The following is a 12772-nucleotide window of genomic DNA, read 5'->3' as shown; positions in this document are numbered from 1 at the left end:
GAGAGGAGAGGAGAGGAGAGGAGAGGAGAGGAGAGAGGAGAGATAATAGTCATAGCGATAAACTTCACAGTAGCCTCAGAAGAGAATTGACATGTTTTACTCTATCACCTTTCCTGTTAAAAATATTATGAAGAACTTCAGAATACACTTTCTGAGAATGATTCAGAGTTAAAAAAAATAAGTATTTTTAAAAATAAAATATGGATGGATTTTCCTGCTCACTAGATGTTAGAAAATGTCAGACAGTAAACCGGCAAATTATACCAGATTAAGAAAATTAAAATATCAAGATATTTTCTCCATTTGAGCCACACTATGGAAGCCTTAATTGTATGCTATGTCTAAAAAGATGGTCTGTCCCACCAATAATTTTTCATCTTCTATATTTAGATGAAAGATGGCCAGCTTTCAAGAAGACTGGTAGATACTCTGCTAACTAGACACCTAATTGTGGCTGCGGGTAGGCTTTGGTTTTCATATCTGTATCAACACAACATCTTTATTTGCAAGGTCTGTCATTCTGACTTGCCTGTGAAAAATGATTTCCTCTTCAAGAGATAGTCCGTGCTCAAATGCCTCAGACGGAAGTCAGCAGCAAATAGAGGAGAGTCCTAACGTCGTGGATACACAAACATCTTGTCCTAGAAAAAGATATTTTTAGTAATTATCATTCTTAGAAGGGGAGGGGGTAGAAATTAGAAAACACTCTCAGTTCAATGAACCATTTCCTACCTTTTCTCCTTCCAGAAAAATAAAATATACATGAATGAAAGATATAAAAGCAGTCAGGTATAGCAATGCCGTTCCACTGTTGAGTGATTAACCTTCAGAAGCTCTTCAAAAGCAGGTAGGGTGAAGGAAATCTCTTGGTCTTTGAGGAACTTAGTTGAAATTACAATGATTAGAAGTAAGAAATAGATGCAGAAAAGAAGCTAGGCTTCTCTCCCTCAAAAAACCAGATAAAGACAAAACAGAGAGCTTTGAAGGATGCTGATTAGATACTATTCGGGGGCAGCCACAGAATCCTAAAAGTCCCAGTTTTTTTCAGCATGAAGATGAAACAAAAAAATAAAATAAGAAAGTAGTCTCAACCTTCAAAAATAGAGTATACTATTCTGAACAAAAGGGGCAAAGCTTCCAATTTGGATGATCAATTATAAGATGTCTGGAATACGGATGTTTTCTGAGGGCAAACTTCTAGGTGGCCAAGAAAGTATTTTCATATGGCAGTATTATCTTCAATAATATCTGAATTGATAAGTATAACCATTTGATAAGCATGCCTGATTTCAGCCTCGATATCAATCTCAGCTATTCTGGAAAGCTACAGCCCACGTGGAACCATCTGTCTAAATGCATTTTCTTCAGTACTATCTTTAGGGCATCATGACATGCGGATCTTAATCCCTCGCCATGAATATGGAATCCAGAAGAAGATAGCCAATGAAACTTGGAACTGGCAGCTTTCGTCTGAGATGGGCTGGATGGCCCTGGCCTTTAAATGTCAGAGGCTGCGCAGAAAAGTTCGAGACACTCCTCTTGAAGACCCAGCAGCACCAGGATCCTCCCTGCTGATGAATAAAAAGCAGATCTATCTTTTTTTTCAAAATCCAGAAAACTTATGCTCCCCAAATTATGAGAATGGGCCAACCTTTGTCGCTTTTTTTTCCTTCAACTAAGAGAGGACTATTACACTTAGCAACTCTCCTGAAGGTAGTCTTGAATCTCTAAAAGATGTGTTGGAAGCATGTTCCTAAAAGGAGAGAAGTAAAATCTGAGATAAGTGTCCCTCGTGGTGGTTCAGAGGAGACCTTGATTAACGTTAAATGTAAAGAGCTTGTATTACTTTTTAAAATTGTTTTAGTGTTTATTTTTGAGAGAGAGAGAGAGAGAGAGAGAGGAAGAGTGAGCAAGCAAAGGAGGGGCAGAGAGAGAGGGAGACACAGAATCCAAAGCAGGCTCCAGGCTCTGAGCTGTCAGTACAGAGCCTGGCATGGGGCTCGAACTCATGAACCATGAGATCATGACCTGAGCCCAAGTTGGACGCTTAACCAACTGAGCCACCCAGGTGCCCAAAAGAGTTTATATTCCTAAGGAAAGTGATATTTTTACTCCTGTTCATCTAACATATGGGTTTCCTTTCATGAACACTGCTTTGATGTTTAAAGTGGAAAAAATTTTTTAAAAATCTACATTTATAGAAAGGAGAAAAAATATAGCTCATTAATATTTTTATGGAACAGATATAGCCATTTTTATGAATGTCCATGAAAGTAGGATATGAATGGAAATTATTCCTCTAGAACAACACTGTCCAAAAGAACTTAGAAAGCCACATTGGCAATTTTAACATTTCTAATAGCCATCTTAAAGAAAAAGTCAAAAGAAACCGGAGAAATGAATTTTAATACAATATTTAAACAGGTTTTATTTTAATAAGTAATCAATATTCAAACAGATTTATGCTGCATTTGTTTTGAAATTTGAATTTAAACGAATTAAAATTAAATACAATTTAAAAGGTAGTCTCTCAGTAACTACATGTGAAGAGCTCAAGAGCCACACGTGGTGGGCGATTCCAATACCACACCACACAGCCTAGGAACACATCAGGTTCAATTCCCGCTCACGGAAAAAGGGAAACAGGGGCTCGGATGGGGAAAATGAATGCCTCAAGGCTACCTACCTACAGAGTAATGTAACCTCAACTAGAAGCTTTTTTCCCCCCCTAGGCTTATTATATTTCTTCTATGTCAAGTTTTGCTGATCTCAAGTGAGCAAGGTTTAAATTTTACATACCAAATTGGAAAACTCTGAGGACTATCTCTGGTTTTTATTATGTAATCACTCTGATACATGACAATCTCTTCATCGATCACGCTCTATGAAAACTCATTCATTGGTTACACTATAAAACTCAGAAGTTTCCCAAAGGGGCTCTTTCTGACACATTTGACAGCTCTACAGTCCAGTTAGGAGAAATGAGCACTTTTCAGGCTCACATTTTGCTCTTTTCCGGAATTCAGTCGAATGTCCAAAGATCGTCACAGGTCACTTCCTCATGGTTTTGTTTCTTATTTTGGTTTGCTACTTGGTTACAGGTTTTTACTTCGGTTTACTTAAGGTCTTTACTGGGGGTCAGCCACATTCCAGAAATAAAGTACATGTCACGCCACATCCAGGTTCTTTTTTAAAGTGTGCTTTCAGACAACTGGCCACAGGCAGAGTCACTTCAATTAACTCAAGTGTAGCGGATGATGGATCTCCTTCACTGTGGGACCTCTCATCCATCATCAGGCACACCCGGCCCTCAGCAGAAATGATATATCATTATAGGGCTCAGGGCCATAAGAGCAAAGAACCACAAAGAATAATATACAAAAGAATGTGTTTTGTCAGCACAGAATAGGGCCACATCAAACAAACAAAAACCTCAAATCCTCTTCAGGTGTGAGCACATTTTCCTTACGAAAATCCTCTTGTCTGATGCCCATTTTTGCCTGCTGCAAAACATGTTTCGTTGCTGTGTAAAATCAGGAGCTATCCTTTGCTTCTCAGACCTTATATCTCTTTCATTGAATTATCTTCTACTGCCCTGCCCTGAACTGGGAACTGTCCCAGCGCCTTGTCAAATCCTCTTATTTTTGTTATGAAGCAGGTTTTACCTGAAGGAGATGCCCATTTGTTGCCAAACTTAATTAAGGGAGGTTAGATCTCTTGGAGCAGGGAAGCATATGAGTTGCTAAATAGCAAAGGACATTTTCTGTTTTTCTACCATACTAACACCATGTTCTTTTCCTCTAGGCAAACACTTCTAACCCCTGCTTCCGCAGTGCCCCTCATTTGATCATCATTATCCCCATTTAACAGGTGGGTAAATTGAGACAGTGAAAGGTCATTGGAGCTACCTAGTGCTAGGAAACAGAAGCCGCGCTGGAAGTCATTACCTTTGTCAATTTCCACAGCACAGCTGAGGCCCTGTGGTTCTGAAAAAGAACAGATGGTAAGAGAAGGAAGGATGAAGGCGGAGGCCTTCCTTTAGTAGCTGGGAAGGCTGTCAGGTGCTGTTCTGCGTGCTAAATAGCAAAGAAATTCCAGACATTGAAAGCAAGCCACACTGCCTTATAGGAGGCTGTAAAAATAGTTTTCTTTGTAAAGGGTGGCCTATATTTAAAATACCCTCAGTGTCCTATTTTCAAGGGGTTCAATTCAAACATTTTTTTTAATAGCAGGTGGGTATCTCAGTGGTCTAGTTAAAATGGATTACCCTAAGCAATAGGCTACAACTGCACTTTTTAGATGATTTCTCTCTCTTCTCTCCTCTCTCTCTCTCTCCCCCCCCCCACTCATTTCTACAGAGCATTCAGAAAACTCTAAACCACAGATTAAGTCTATCTCCTTTTCCCGTGGCAAAGAGATTCTATCCTACCAAAATTTTATGCCTCACTACAGAAACTTTAGGGAAAAAATTCTCTTCTGTTATGCAAACTTGAGAATCAGGTAATCTGGATACTTCGCTTTTAGGATGCTATTTACCATGGGCCCATGATGTTTTGCCTCCCTGATAGGTTAGAGTAGTGCTGGGTTAAGCTATGAGGTATGAACTTTGTCTACCATATGTATATCAATGATATTTAATTTTAATATTATAATAATTTTTAATCCTGTCCTATAATTAAGGTAAATGATTCAACTTTTAACTACATACTCTAGGGCTGCAAATAGAGCCTCCAGCCATATGGGCCTATTAGCACTTGTAATGTGGTGAGGTTCAAATTATGCTGTCCCAGAAGTGGTGAGTTAGAATTATGCTGTCCCAGAAGCATAAAATATGCACTGGGTTTTTGCAGTCTTAGCACAAAAAAGGATTGTAAAATATCTCAATAATTTTAATATTGATTATATATCGAGATGATAATGATTGGGATATATGTGACTAAAATATATTTTTAAAATTAATTTTACCTTTTTAAAAACATTTTAAGGTACTTATCATAAAAGTTTAAATGCCACAGGTGGCTTATTATATTTCCACTGGACAACAGTACGATAGAGCAGAAGTTGGCAATTTTTTTCTTGTGAAGGCCCAGATAGTAAATATTTTAGGTTTTGCAGCCATATGGTCTCTGTTTCAATTACTCATCTTTGTCAGTATAGCATGAAAGCAGCCCTAAGACAATATGCAAATGAATGAGCATGGCTGTGTTCCAATAAAACTTTATTTATGGACACTGAAATTTGAATTTCCTATAATTTTCACGTGTCATGAAATATCACTCTTCTTCTGATTTTTTCCAACAATTTAAAAGTATGAAAAAGAGTCACTGGTCACATAAAAATGGATGGGGAATGACAGCCTGTCAGAATTTGCCCATGGGACAAAGTTTGCCAACTCCTATGAAGTATGGGTTACAGAAAGTACAACGTAGGGGCAACCCTATCAGCCACCAAAGCCTACTGTCCATGCTAAAGTGATATGTTACAAAACTAGAATAGAAAAGAAACTCTTAGATGAGATTTGTAGGGATGAACAAAGAGGCAAGACTACCAGATTGATTTTGCATGTAACACAAACCACAGAAGTCCTTTTTTTTTATCCACAGCAATTAACACCATCATTTTTTATTACAAATGTTCTTATGCTAGTAATTTTTTAAGCATATTTACCTTTTAGCATATTTTTAAGCATTTAAGCTTTACACCCAACATGGGGCTTGAACTCACAACCCCAAGATCAAGAGTCGCATGCTCTTCCCACAGAGCCAGCCAGGCACCCCGCTAGTAAATTTTTTCTCATGCAAGTTTTAAAAATGCAAGAGATGATGGAGCTGCGACAGAAGGTGGGAAAGAACTCACAAGTGTTAGCTGATTCTCCTGCAAAGGTTTCAGTTGCCCTGCCCGTTGGGCAGTAAGTGAATTAGCCAGCGAGAATGAAAAGAGAAGTCTGGGCAGAGCCAAGTCCGTGCCTTGTTAGAGCTGAATAACAGATGAAGTTTGTTACTGACATTTCCCTATCTCATCCATCTTTGCCCACTCGTCCCTGACTTCATACAGCTTCTAGTCTAGTGGGCCAAACAGGCTTTAAGCATTAAACAGATCTTACTTAAACATGTGAAAATAGTACAAAATAAAGGGCAAGTACACCAGAAAAGTATTTCTCAAACTGAAACATCCAGATGTTTGTGTAACCGGAGCATCTCGTTAAAAGGCGGAATATAATCCAGTAGGTCTGGGAAATGTCCACATTCTATATTTCATACAAGTTTCCAGGTGACGTCGGCATTCCTGGTCCTTGGAACACACATCACTAAGATGCAAAGTTCACAAGGGTGGTTATGTGTGTCTGTTTTTGTCTCTGATTAAATGATGTATCCAAAGTACCTTGAACAATGCTTAGCACATAACAGGAACTCGATAAATACATCTTCATTGAACGAAAGTTGATACAAGAGAGAATCCCATGGAGAGACATATCATTTAGATGGAGGTATCTGAGATCATCTCTGATGGAGAACTATTTTAGCTGAGACTAAATAAATAATAATATCCAGAGCCTCTTACCTTCCAAATGTTACCACACTATCCCTAGCCACTCTACTGCTTACTCTCAACTATAAGAATGGGTCACCATAATATAAATCAAATAAAGGTAAAAATTATGGATAATAGTTAAATATGTTGCCTCTCCTTGTGACATTTGCATTCTTAGTGTTGGTGCCTGGAGAAGGAACATTTTCTAACGAATGACTCTCTAATGGTGAAGTCTGATGACTAATGACAACCAAATAGGGAAATATTTGTCCTTTTGTCAATGTCCTTTTGATTATGCCAAGTAACACCCCTTACTACCAGTCTCTGCATAAAACTAGTAACACCATCATTCACAAGTATGAGTTACATTGTTTTAAAAAATTAAGGCTAGTTGGGGCGCCTGGGTGGCGCAGTCGGTTAAGCGTCCGACTTCAGCCAGGTCACGATCTCGCGGTCCGTGAGTTCGAGCCCTGCGTCGGGCTCTGGGCTGATGGCTCAGAGCCTGGAGCCTGTTTCCGATTCTGTGTCTCCCTCTCTCTCTGCCCCTCCCCCGTTCATGCTCTGTCTCTCTCTGTCCCAAAAATAAATAAAAAACGTTGAAAAAAAATTAAAAAAAAATTAAGGCTAGCACTTATGATTAACATAATTGTTAATGCTGCAAAGGATCTGAGAGATTATCTACTTCAAATACTTTCTTAAGATAGGAATTTTTTATTCCATATCCTGCCTTTGAACAGTCATACAATCTGAACTTCCTCACAAAACAATCCATTCCATGACTACTACCTGGCAAATGATACTGAGTGACTACTTTAATGATTTCTCTCTTCCTAAAACTTTTACATACTAGTTTTGGTCCATCCAGTCAACAGATATTTTGGCTCCAACAAAATGCTAGGATATAGTGGTATAGTCATTCATGGGCCCTGCTTGTATCTTTCTGCCCTCTGGAGCCCATCAGAATACATCTGATTTATCTTCCCCATGACAGCATCTCATAATTTTGGAAGACAGTTATTCTTAAGGATGTGGAAAGCTGCCCATTCATCTTTTTGAGAAGGTATTTTATTTGGTTGCTCTTTCACAACTGCCATGTGCCAGTTGCTGTCCTAAGCACTAGGGATACTGCTCTGCACCAAGACAGACATGGTCCTTGTCCCCATGGAAATTAAACTTTATTTGGAAGTCTATGTATTCAACAAGTTGATACAATATTGAGAATTATGACAAAGCAAGAAATGATGCTATGAGACCTAGGTGGTCTGAGGGTAGGGTTCCTACTAAACTGACATTTAAATTGAATTCTAAAGGACTGAGGTTGACCAGTGTGAGGGAAAGAATATCCCAGACTAGGGAACAGCAGGTGCAAAGACCCCATTAGAGAAAGAGAAGGCCATATTTGGAAGAAAGATGGCTACAGTGTAGTATGTGAAGGGAAAGTGTTATTGAGATGAAGCTGGGGTCGGGATGGGGGGAATAATCAGGATCTAGGTCATGAGGGGCTTTATAATTTAATTTGAAGGTTTTGTATTTTAGTCAAAGGACAAGGAGAAGAAATTGAAGGGTTTTAACAAGATACTGACATGATCATATTTAAGTTTTATAATGATTGCTCTGGCTTTGGTATTCAGAATGGAATGAAGATAAATAAAGTCAGAGGAACGAAGATATGTCAGCGTTTCTTAAAATGCACATAGGGGCACTTTGGTGGCTCAGTCAATTAAGCGTCAGACTTCGGCTTGCATCATGATCTCACGGTTTGTGAGTTCAAGCCCCACGTGGGGCTCTGTGCTGACAGCCTGCTATGGATTCTGTGTCTCCCTCTCTCTCTGCGCCTCCCTTGCTCTCTCTCTCTCTCTCTCTCTCTCTCTCAAAAACAAATAAGCATTAAAAAATTTAAAAAATTTAAAAAATGTAGCATGCATATAGATTATTTTGGGACTATGCCGAAATGCATTTAATACATAGGTTCTGGTGGAGGCTGAGATTTCTTATATCTATGCCCCTGAGTGATGCTGAAGCTAATGAACTGAGGTCCTCACTTTGAGTAGCAAGTAGAAGGCTCTTGGGTAAGAAATGTTGGAGACTGGATGAGGTGATAGCAGGACAGCTGGAAGAAAAGGTGATTTGTTCAGGTGAGTTTTAGAAAGTAGACTTCGGTAGGCCTTCATAATTGATTGGTAGGGGAGATGAGAAAAGGATGTCTCCCAGGTTCCTGGTTTAGTGAATGGGGAGGTAGCATTTGTGGTGCCTTTAAACATATTGTTTATAATTCAAAACAAACTCGTGATATCAATTTTCAGCCTTGCATCAATGTAACAAGTTGTCTCTAGTCAGGTGTCTCTGGTCTATAAAATCTGATATATTTATTCTAAAATGTGTTAAGTGGCTTAGAAAATGCATAAGCTTAGGCATATTGCCTTGATGTGGAATTTGGATTCTTTAAAGACAATCTAGGGATTAGCTTTCTGTCTACATAGCAACATGTGCATTCAGTAGCTTTAGGCTCACAAGTGTGCAGTTCTATATGCTTCCACAGTGCACTCTGGACTTCAAGAGATTGCATACCAGTGGGACCTCTTTTTGGCTTTAGCAGCAGAGATGGGTAACTAGAGACAAAAAGGCTCATTTCCTAAATTTTTACTACTGGTGTAGTAGCAATAGTGAAAATCACATTTCTGCAACATGGTTCTTAACAGCTAGGATTCCTTCTATACTCCCACAGTGCATTCCCTGGCAGATCTGTGTTAAACAGAAGAGGTAATTTAAAGGTTTGATCGTTATAGAGTTCTTGAAGTTTAGCACACATAGCAATTGGAGCCAGCCTTGCTAGATTAGTTGGGGGTTGGGAGGGAATCTGATATATTGAAACAACGGAACCTCATTTTGCGAGACAGCTCTGTTCCCTATGGTCTGAAATATCATACCCATTTTGTGTTCTATGAACAAAGTGTTTGTTGAACTATTCAGGCACAGGATTGATGAGCACCAGGTCCTAAGCTTGTCAGCTGACTTAGAGAGCTGAAATATTCCTGGTTGCAAAGACTTAAAAAAAAAAGATTGTTGTTTATGGTATATATTCCATAGTTTTCCATCTACGTAAATTGAAGCTGACAGAAATTCAAAGTCAATGCCTTCCTTATAAAGTGATCCTTTGTGATGTAATTACAGAATGAAATCTCTTGGCTGAAATAGGATTTTCTCCCCTCGAGATGACATTAAAAAGAAATAGAGATTACCAATAAACAATCTGAGAACCTAGATGAGTACTGGTGAAAGGAAGTAAAGTCATTTTTTTAATTCTCTTGAATGCTGTAAGAAAATAACATCATTCGGTTGAAACAAGTAATTCAGACAAGGCTACAGAAACTGAGCAGGCTGACTGAAGCATTGCTGTAGCCCCAGGAAAAGCCAGACAATTGTCTCATAATAGAAGACGTCTTTGGGGTATCTGCCCAGCACTGTTTTTCTGACAACTTCCCTGCTGACCAACGAAGACGGGTCCCTGTGGGAAAGATAATTCCATTTCCTTTACTCCTAGACTCGTGGTAGACTGAATTTCCCAGCCTCCCTTGCACTTAGATGGGTCCTGTGACTGAGCTCTGGCAATGAAAAGGAGGTGGAAGTGATAAATGTCACTTCCAAGCCTCCGGCCTAAAAGCCCTTCCAGGGGATCCTCTACCTGCTCTCTGTCTTCACTTACTGGTTTTCCCATTGCAGAAGACCCAGGGGAGAGCTCTGATACCAGGAAAGAGGCTGACGTCACAAAATCCCTTGATTTATTTTTATTTTTTTTATCATGGCAGTATCACAACATAACTAATATAGTCTCTATGAGCCATGTCTTATGACTCCAGGACTCAAGTTAATTTGCCCAAGGGTGACAGTACCTCACTCTTGTTTAACCAGTTTCCCACCTCTTGCTGCTGACCTCCGGAACTGAGGACACGTCGATTTAGGAGCTTGGAGCATAGTCCTTTGTTCACATGCAGGTGGAAGTAAATAGAGCCAGTTTGTTGAAGTGGGTAAGCAGACAGATGTCCCAGGAGAGTAACCAAGAGACCACAGAGATAGATCGTGAGCTTGGTTTCCAGAAGGTCTGCTGTTTCCTGGTTCTTTTCTCATTGAATAAAACTTTTCTTGTAACTACAGTCTTCTGATCAAAGCTGGGAGTTGGAAAAATTCCTACAGAGAGCTTCATGTGGAGGCCATTTGTGGCTTTTCTTCCTGAGACTTATAATTGAATTCATTCTAGTGAAGATTCAGGAGTTCAAATTATACTGTTTCTACTCAGTAAGTCAGGCAATTCTTCCACAATTGCAACAGGGAGCAAGAACCACTATCCCATCTGGACTGCCTGTTGCTTTATTTCAGATCACAATGTTTGTTCAGAACAGTGAGACCCATTAGCCAAATGAAGACCCCTCTGGTCTTAGTGGTGAGAAGAGGGAAGGAGAGGAAAGTTTTCAAATATTTTGATTCAATTTAGGAAGAAGGAAGGGAGGAAAAAAGAAGTTGACGATGGAGGGAAAGAAACAAATCAGAGGCAGGTGGAAAGGGAAAACAAGGCAGAAAAAAATGGGCAAGGCAGACACTGTACTCTCTCCATCTAACACGCCCTCTGCTGGCTGCTCAACTTTATCACTGATGGCGGCATCAAAAACAATTAAAGGGAGAAAAAACGTTTGCTCTTATAAGCCTCAACCAGTTCAATCTTCCTGCAAACAAACTGCAATTATGAAGAAAAGATAAGGTTTCTCCAGTGTTTGGGTATAAAGTGTTGGTGGGGCAGGAAGGAGACACCTGTTGATAAATATAGCTAATTCTGCATACAATTTTTTTTTTAATTTTTTTTCAACGTTTTTCATTTATTTTTGGGACAGAGAGAGACAGAGCATGAACGGGGGAGGGGCAGAGAGAGAGGGAGACACAGAATCGGAAACAGGCTCCAGGCTCCGAGCCATCAGCCCAGAGCCTGACGCGGGGCTCGAACTCACGGACCGTGAGATCGTGACCTGGCTGAAGTCGGACGCTTAACCGACTGCGCCACCCAGGCGCCCCTACAATTTTTGTTTTAATGCTAATTTATTCTAGAGAGACAGAGCACATGTCGGGGAGGGGCAGAGAGAGAGGGAGATACAGAATCCGAAGCAGGCTCCAGGCTCTGAGCTGTCAACACAGAGCCCCACACAGGGCTCGAACCCACCAACTGTGAGATCATAACCGGAGCTGAATTCCAATGCTTAACCAACAGGCTCCAGGCTCTGAGCTGTCAACACAGAGCAGGACAAGAGTCTCCAACCCACAGGCCTTACGTTCATGACCAACCGGAGCCAAAGTCAGTCGCTTAACTGACTGAGCCACCCAGGGGCCCCTCTATGTAGAATATTTAAACCTGGCATCCGAATGCTATGTGGACAGGAGAAGGGGAGGGAATATGCATCCTGATGGGAAAAACATGTAAAAATTTGCAGGCTACTAAAGGGCCTTTGTGTAGATCATGCAATTTTTAAATTTGTTGGCAAGCCAACCAATCATTATTGGCAAGCTATGATGATGGCTGCTCCTATTATTCTGGACTGTGTTTCCTTGCTCATCTCTGATCTCCCTGTCTCTAGTTCCTTCTACATTCAACTTCTCTTTCATAGTGCTACCAGAACCCTGTGTTTATAGAATAAATCTGACTGTCCCTGTCTTGTGTAAAAACTCTTCAGTGACATCGCATATTGTTTGATTAAGCAGTATTTCCTAACTAGCCCAATGTGAAACGTCTTTAACATACATGTTTGGGCCTACATTTTCCTTTTTCCTTGCTTCCCTTCTATTTGGAAAGAAGCCTTCATTGAACCTAAAGGTAAAGGAATCTCTAAAACATACAAATAGGATCATGTTTTACAGCCCATCAAAATGAAATATTTCTTATTTTCAAGATGGTCCTCTATAGCCTTTTTACACTTTGTTTTCCCATCTTTATTTATGCTACTTTCATGGTGTTACCTATGAGCACTGTTTTAGTATTGTGAATGTATAAGGGTTAATTTCCTCCCTATATACTGGAAACTTAAAGGATTCATGCTAATCTCTTTGGCCATCATACAAATGACCAGATATTATTTCAATCCAATTGATTCCACTGGCTTTTGAATCATAAAACAGAGATAGGGATCTTCCCCTGACTTCTTTCATGCTCACCTTGTGAAGCTATATTGTTTGTTTGTTTCTGTCTCCTAAGCAAGTCTTA

General features: G+C 39.8%; 1 long non-coding RNA gene across 1 annotated transcript in view; it reads right to left on the bottom strand.

The window, feature by feature from the left end:
• Positions 1–222: 222 nt before the first annotated feature.
• The window catches only part of LOC128316440 (uncharacterized), a 58879-nt gene continuing 46329 nt past the window's right edge, over positions 223–12772 (bottom strand). Inside the window, exon 3 of the long non-coding RNA XR_008300361.1 lies at positions 223–641. This is a non-coding gene — a long non-coding RNA (uncharacterized LOC128316440). The remainder of the gene's footprint in view (positions 642–12772) is intronic.

The sequence above is a fragment of the Acinonyx jubatus genome, chromosome B4 (assembly GCF_027475565.1).
Source record: "Acinonyx jubatus isolate Ajub_Pintada_27869175 chromosome B4, VMU_Ajub_asm_v1.0, whole genome shotgun sequence".
Taxonomy (NCBI): Eukaryota; Metazoa; Chordata; class Mammalia; order Carnivora; family Felidae; genus Acinonyx; species Acinonyx jubatus.
Note: the sequence above shows the minus strand (reverse complement) of the source record. Positions and strands in the feature narration are given on the sequence as shown.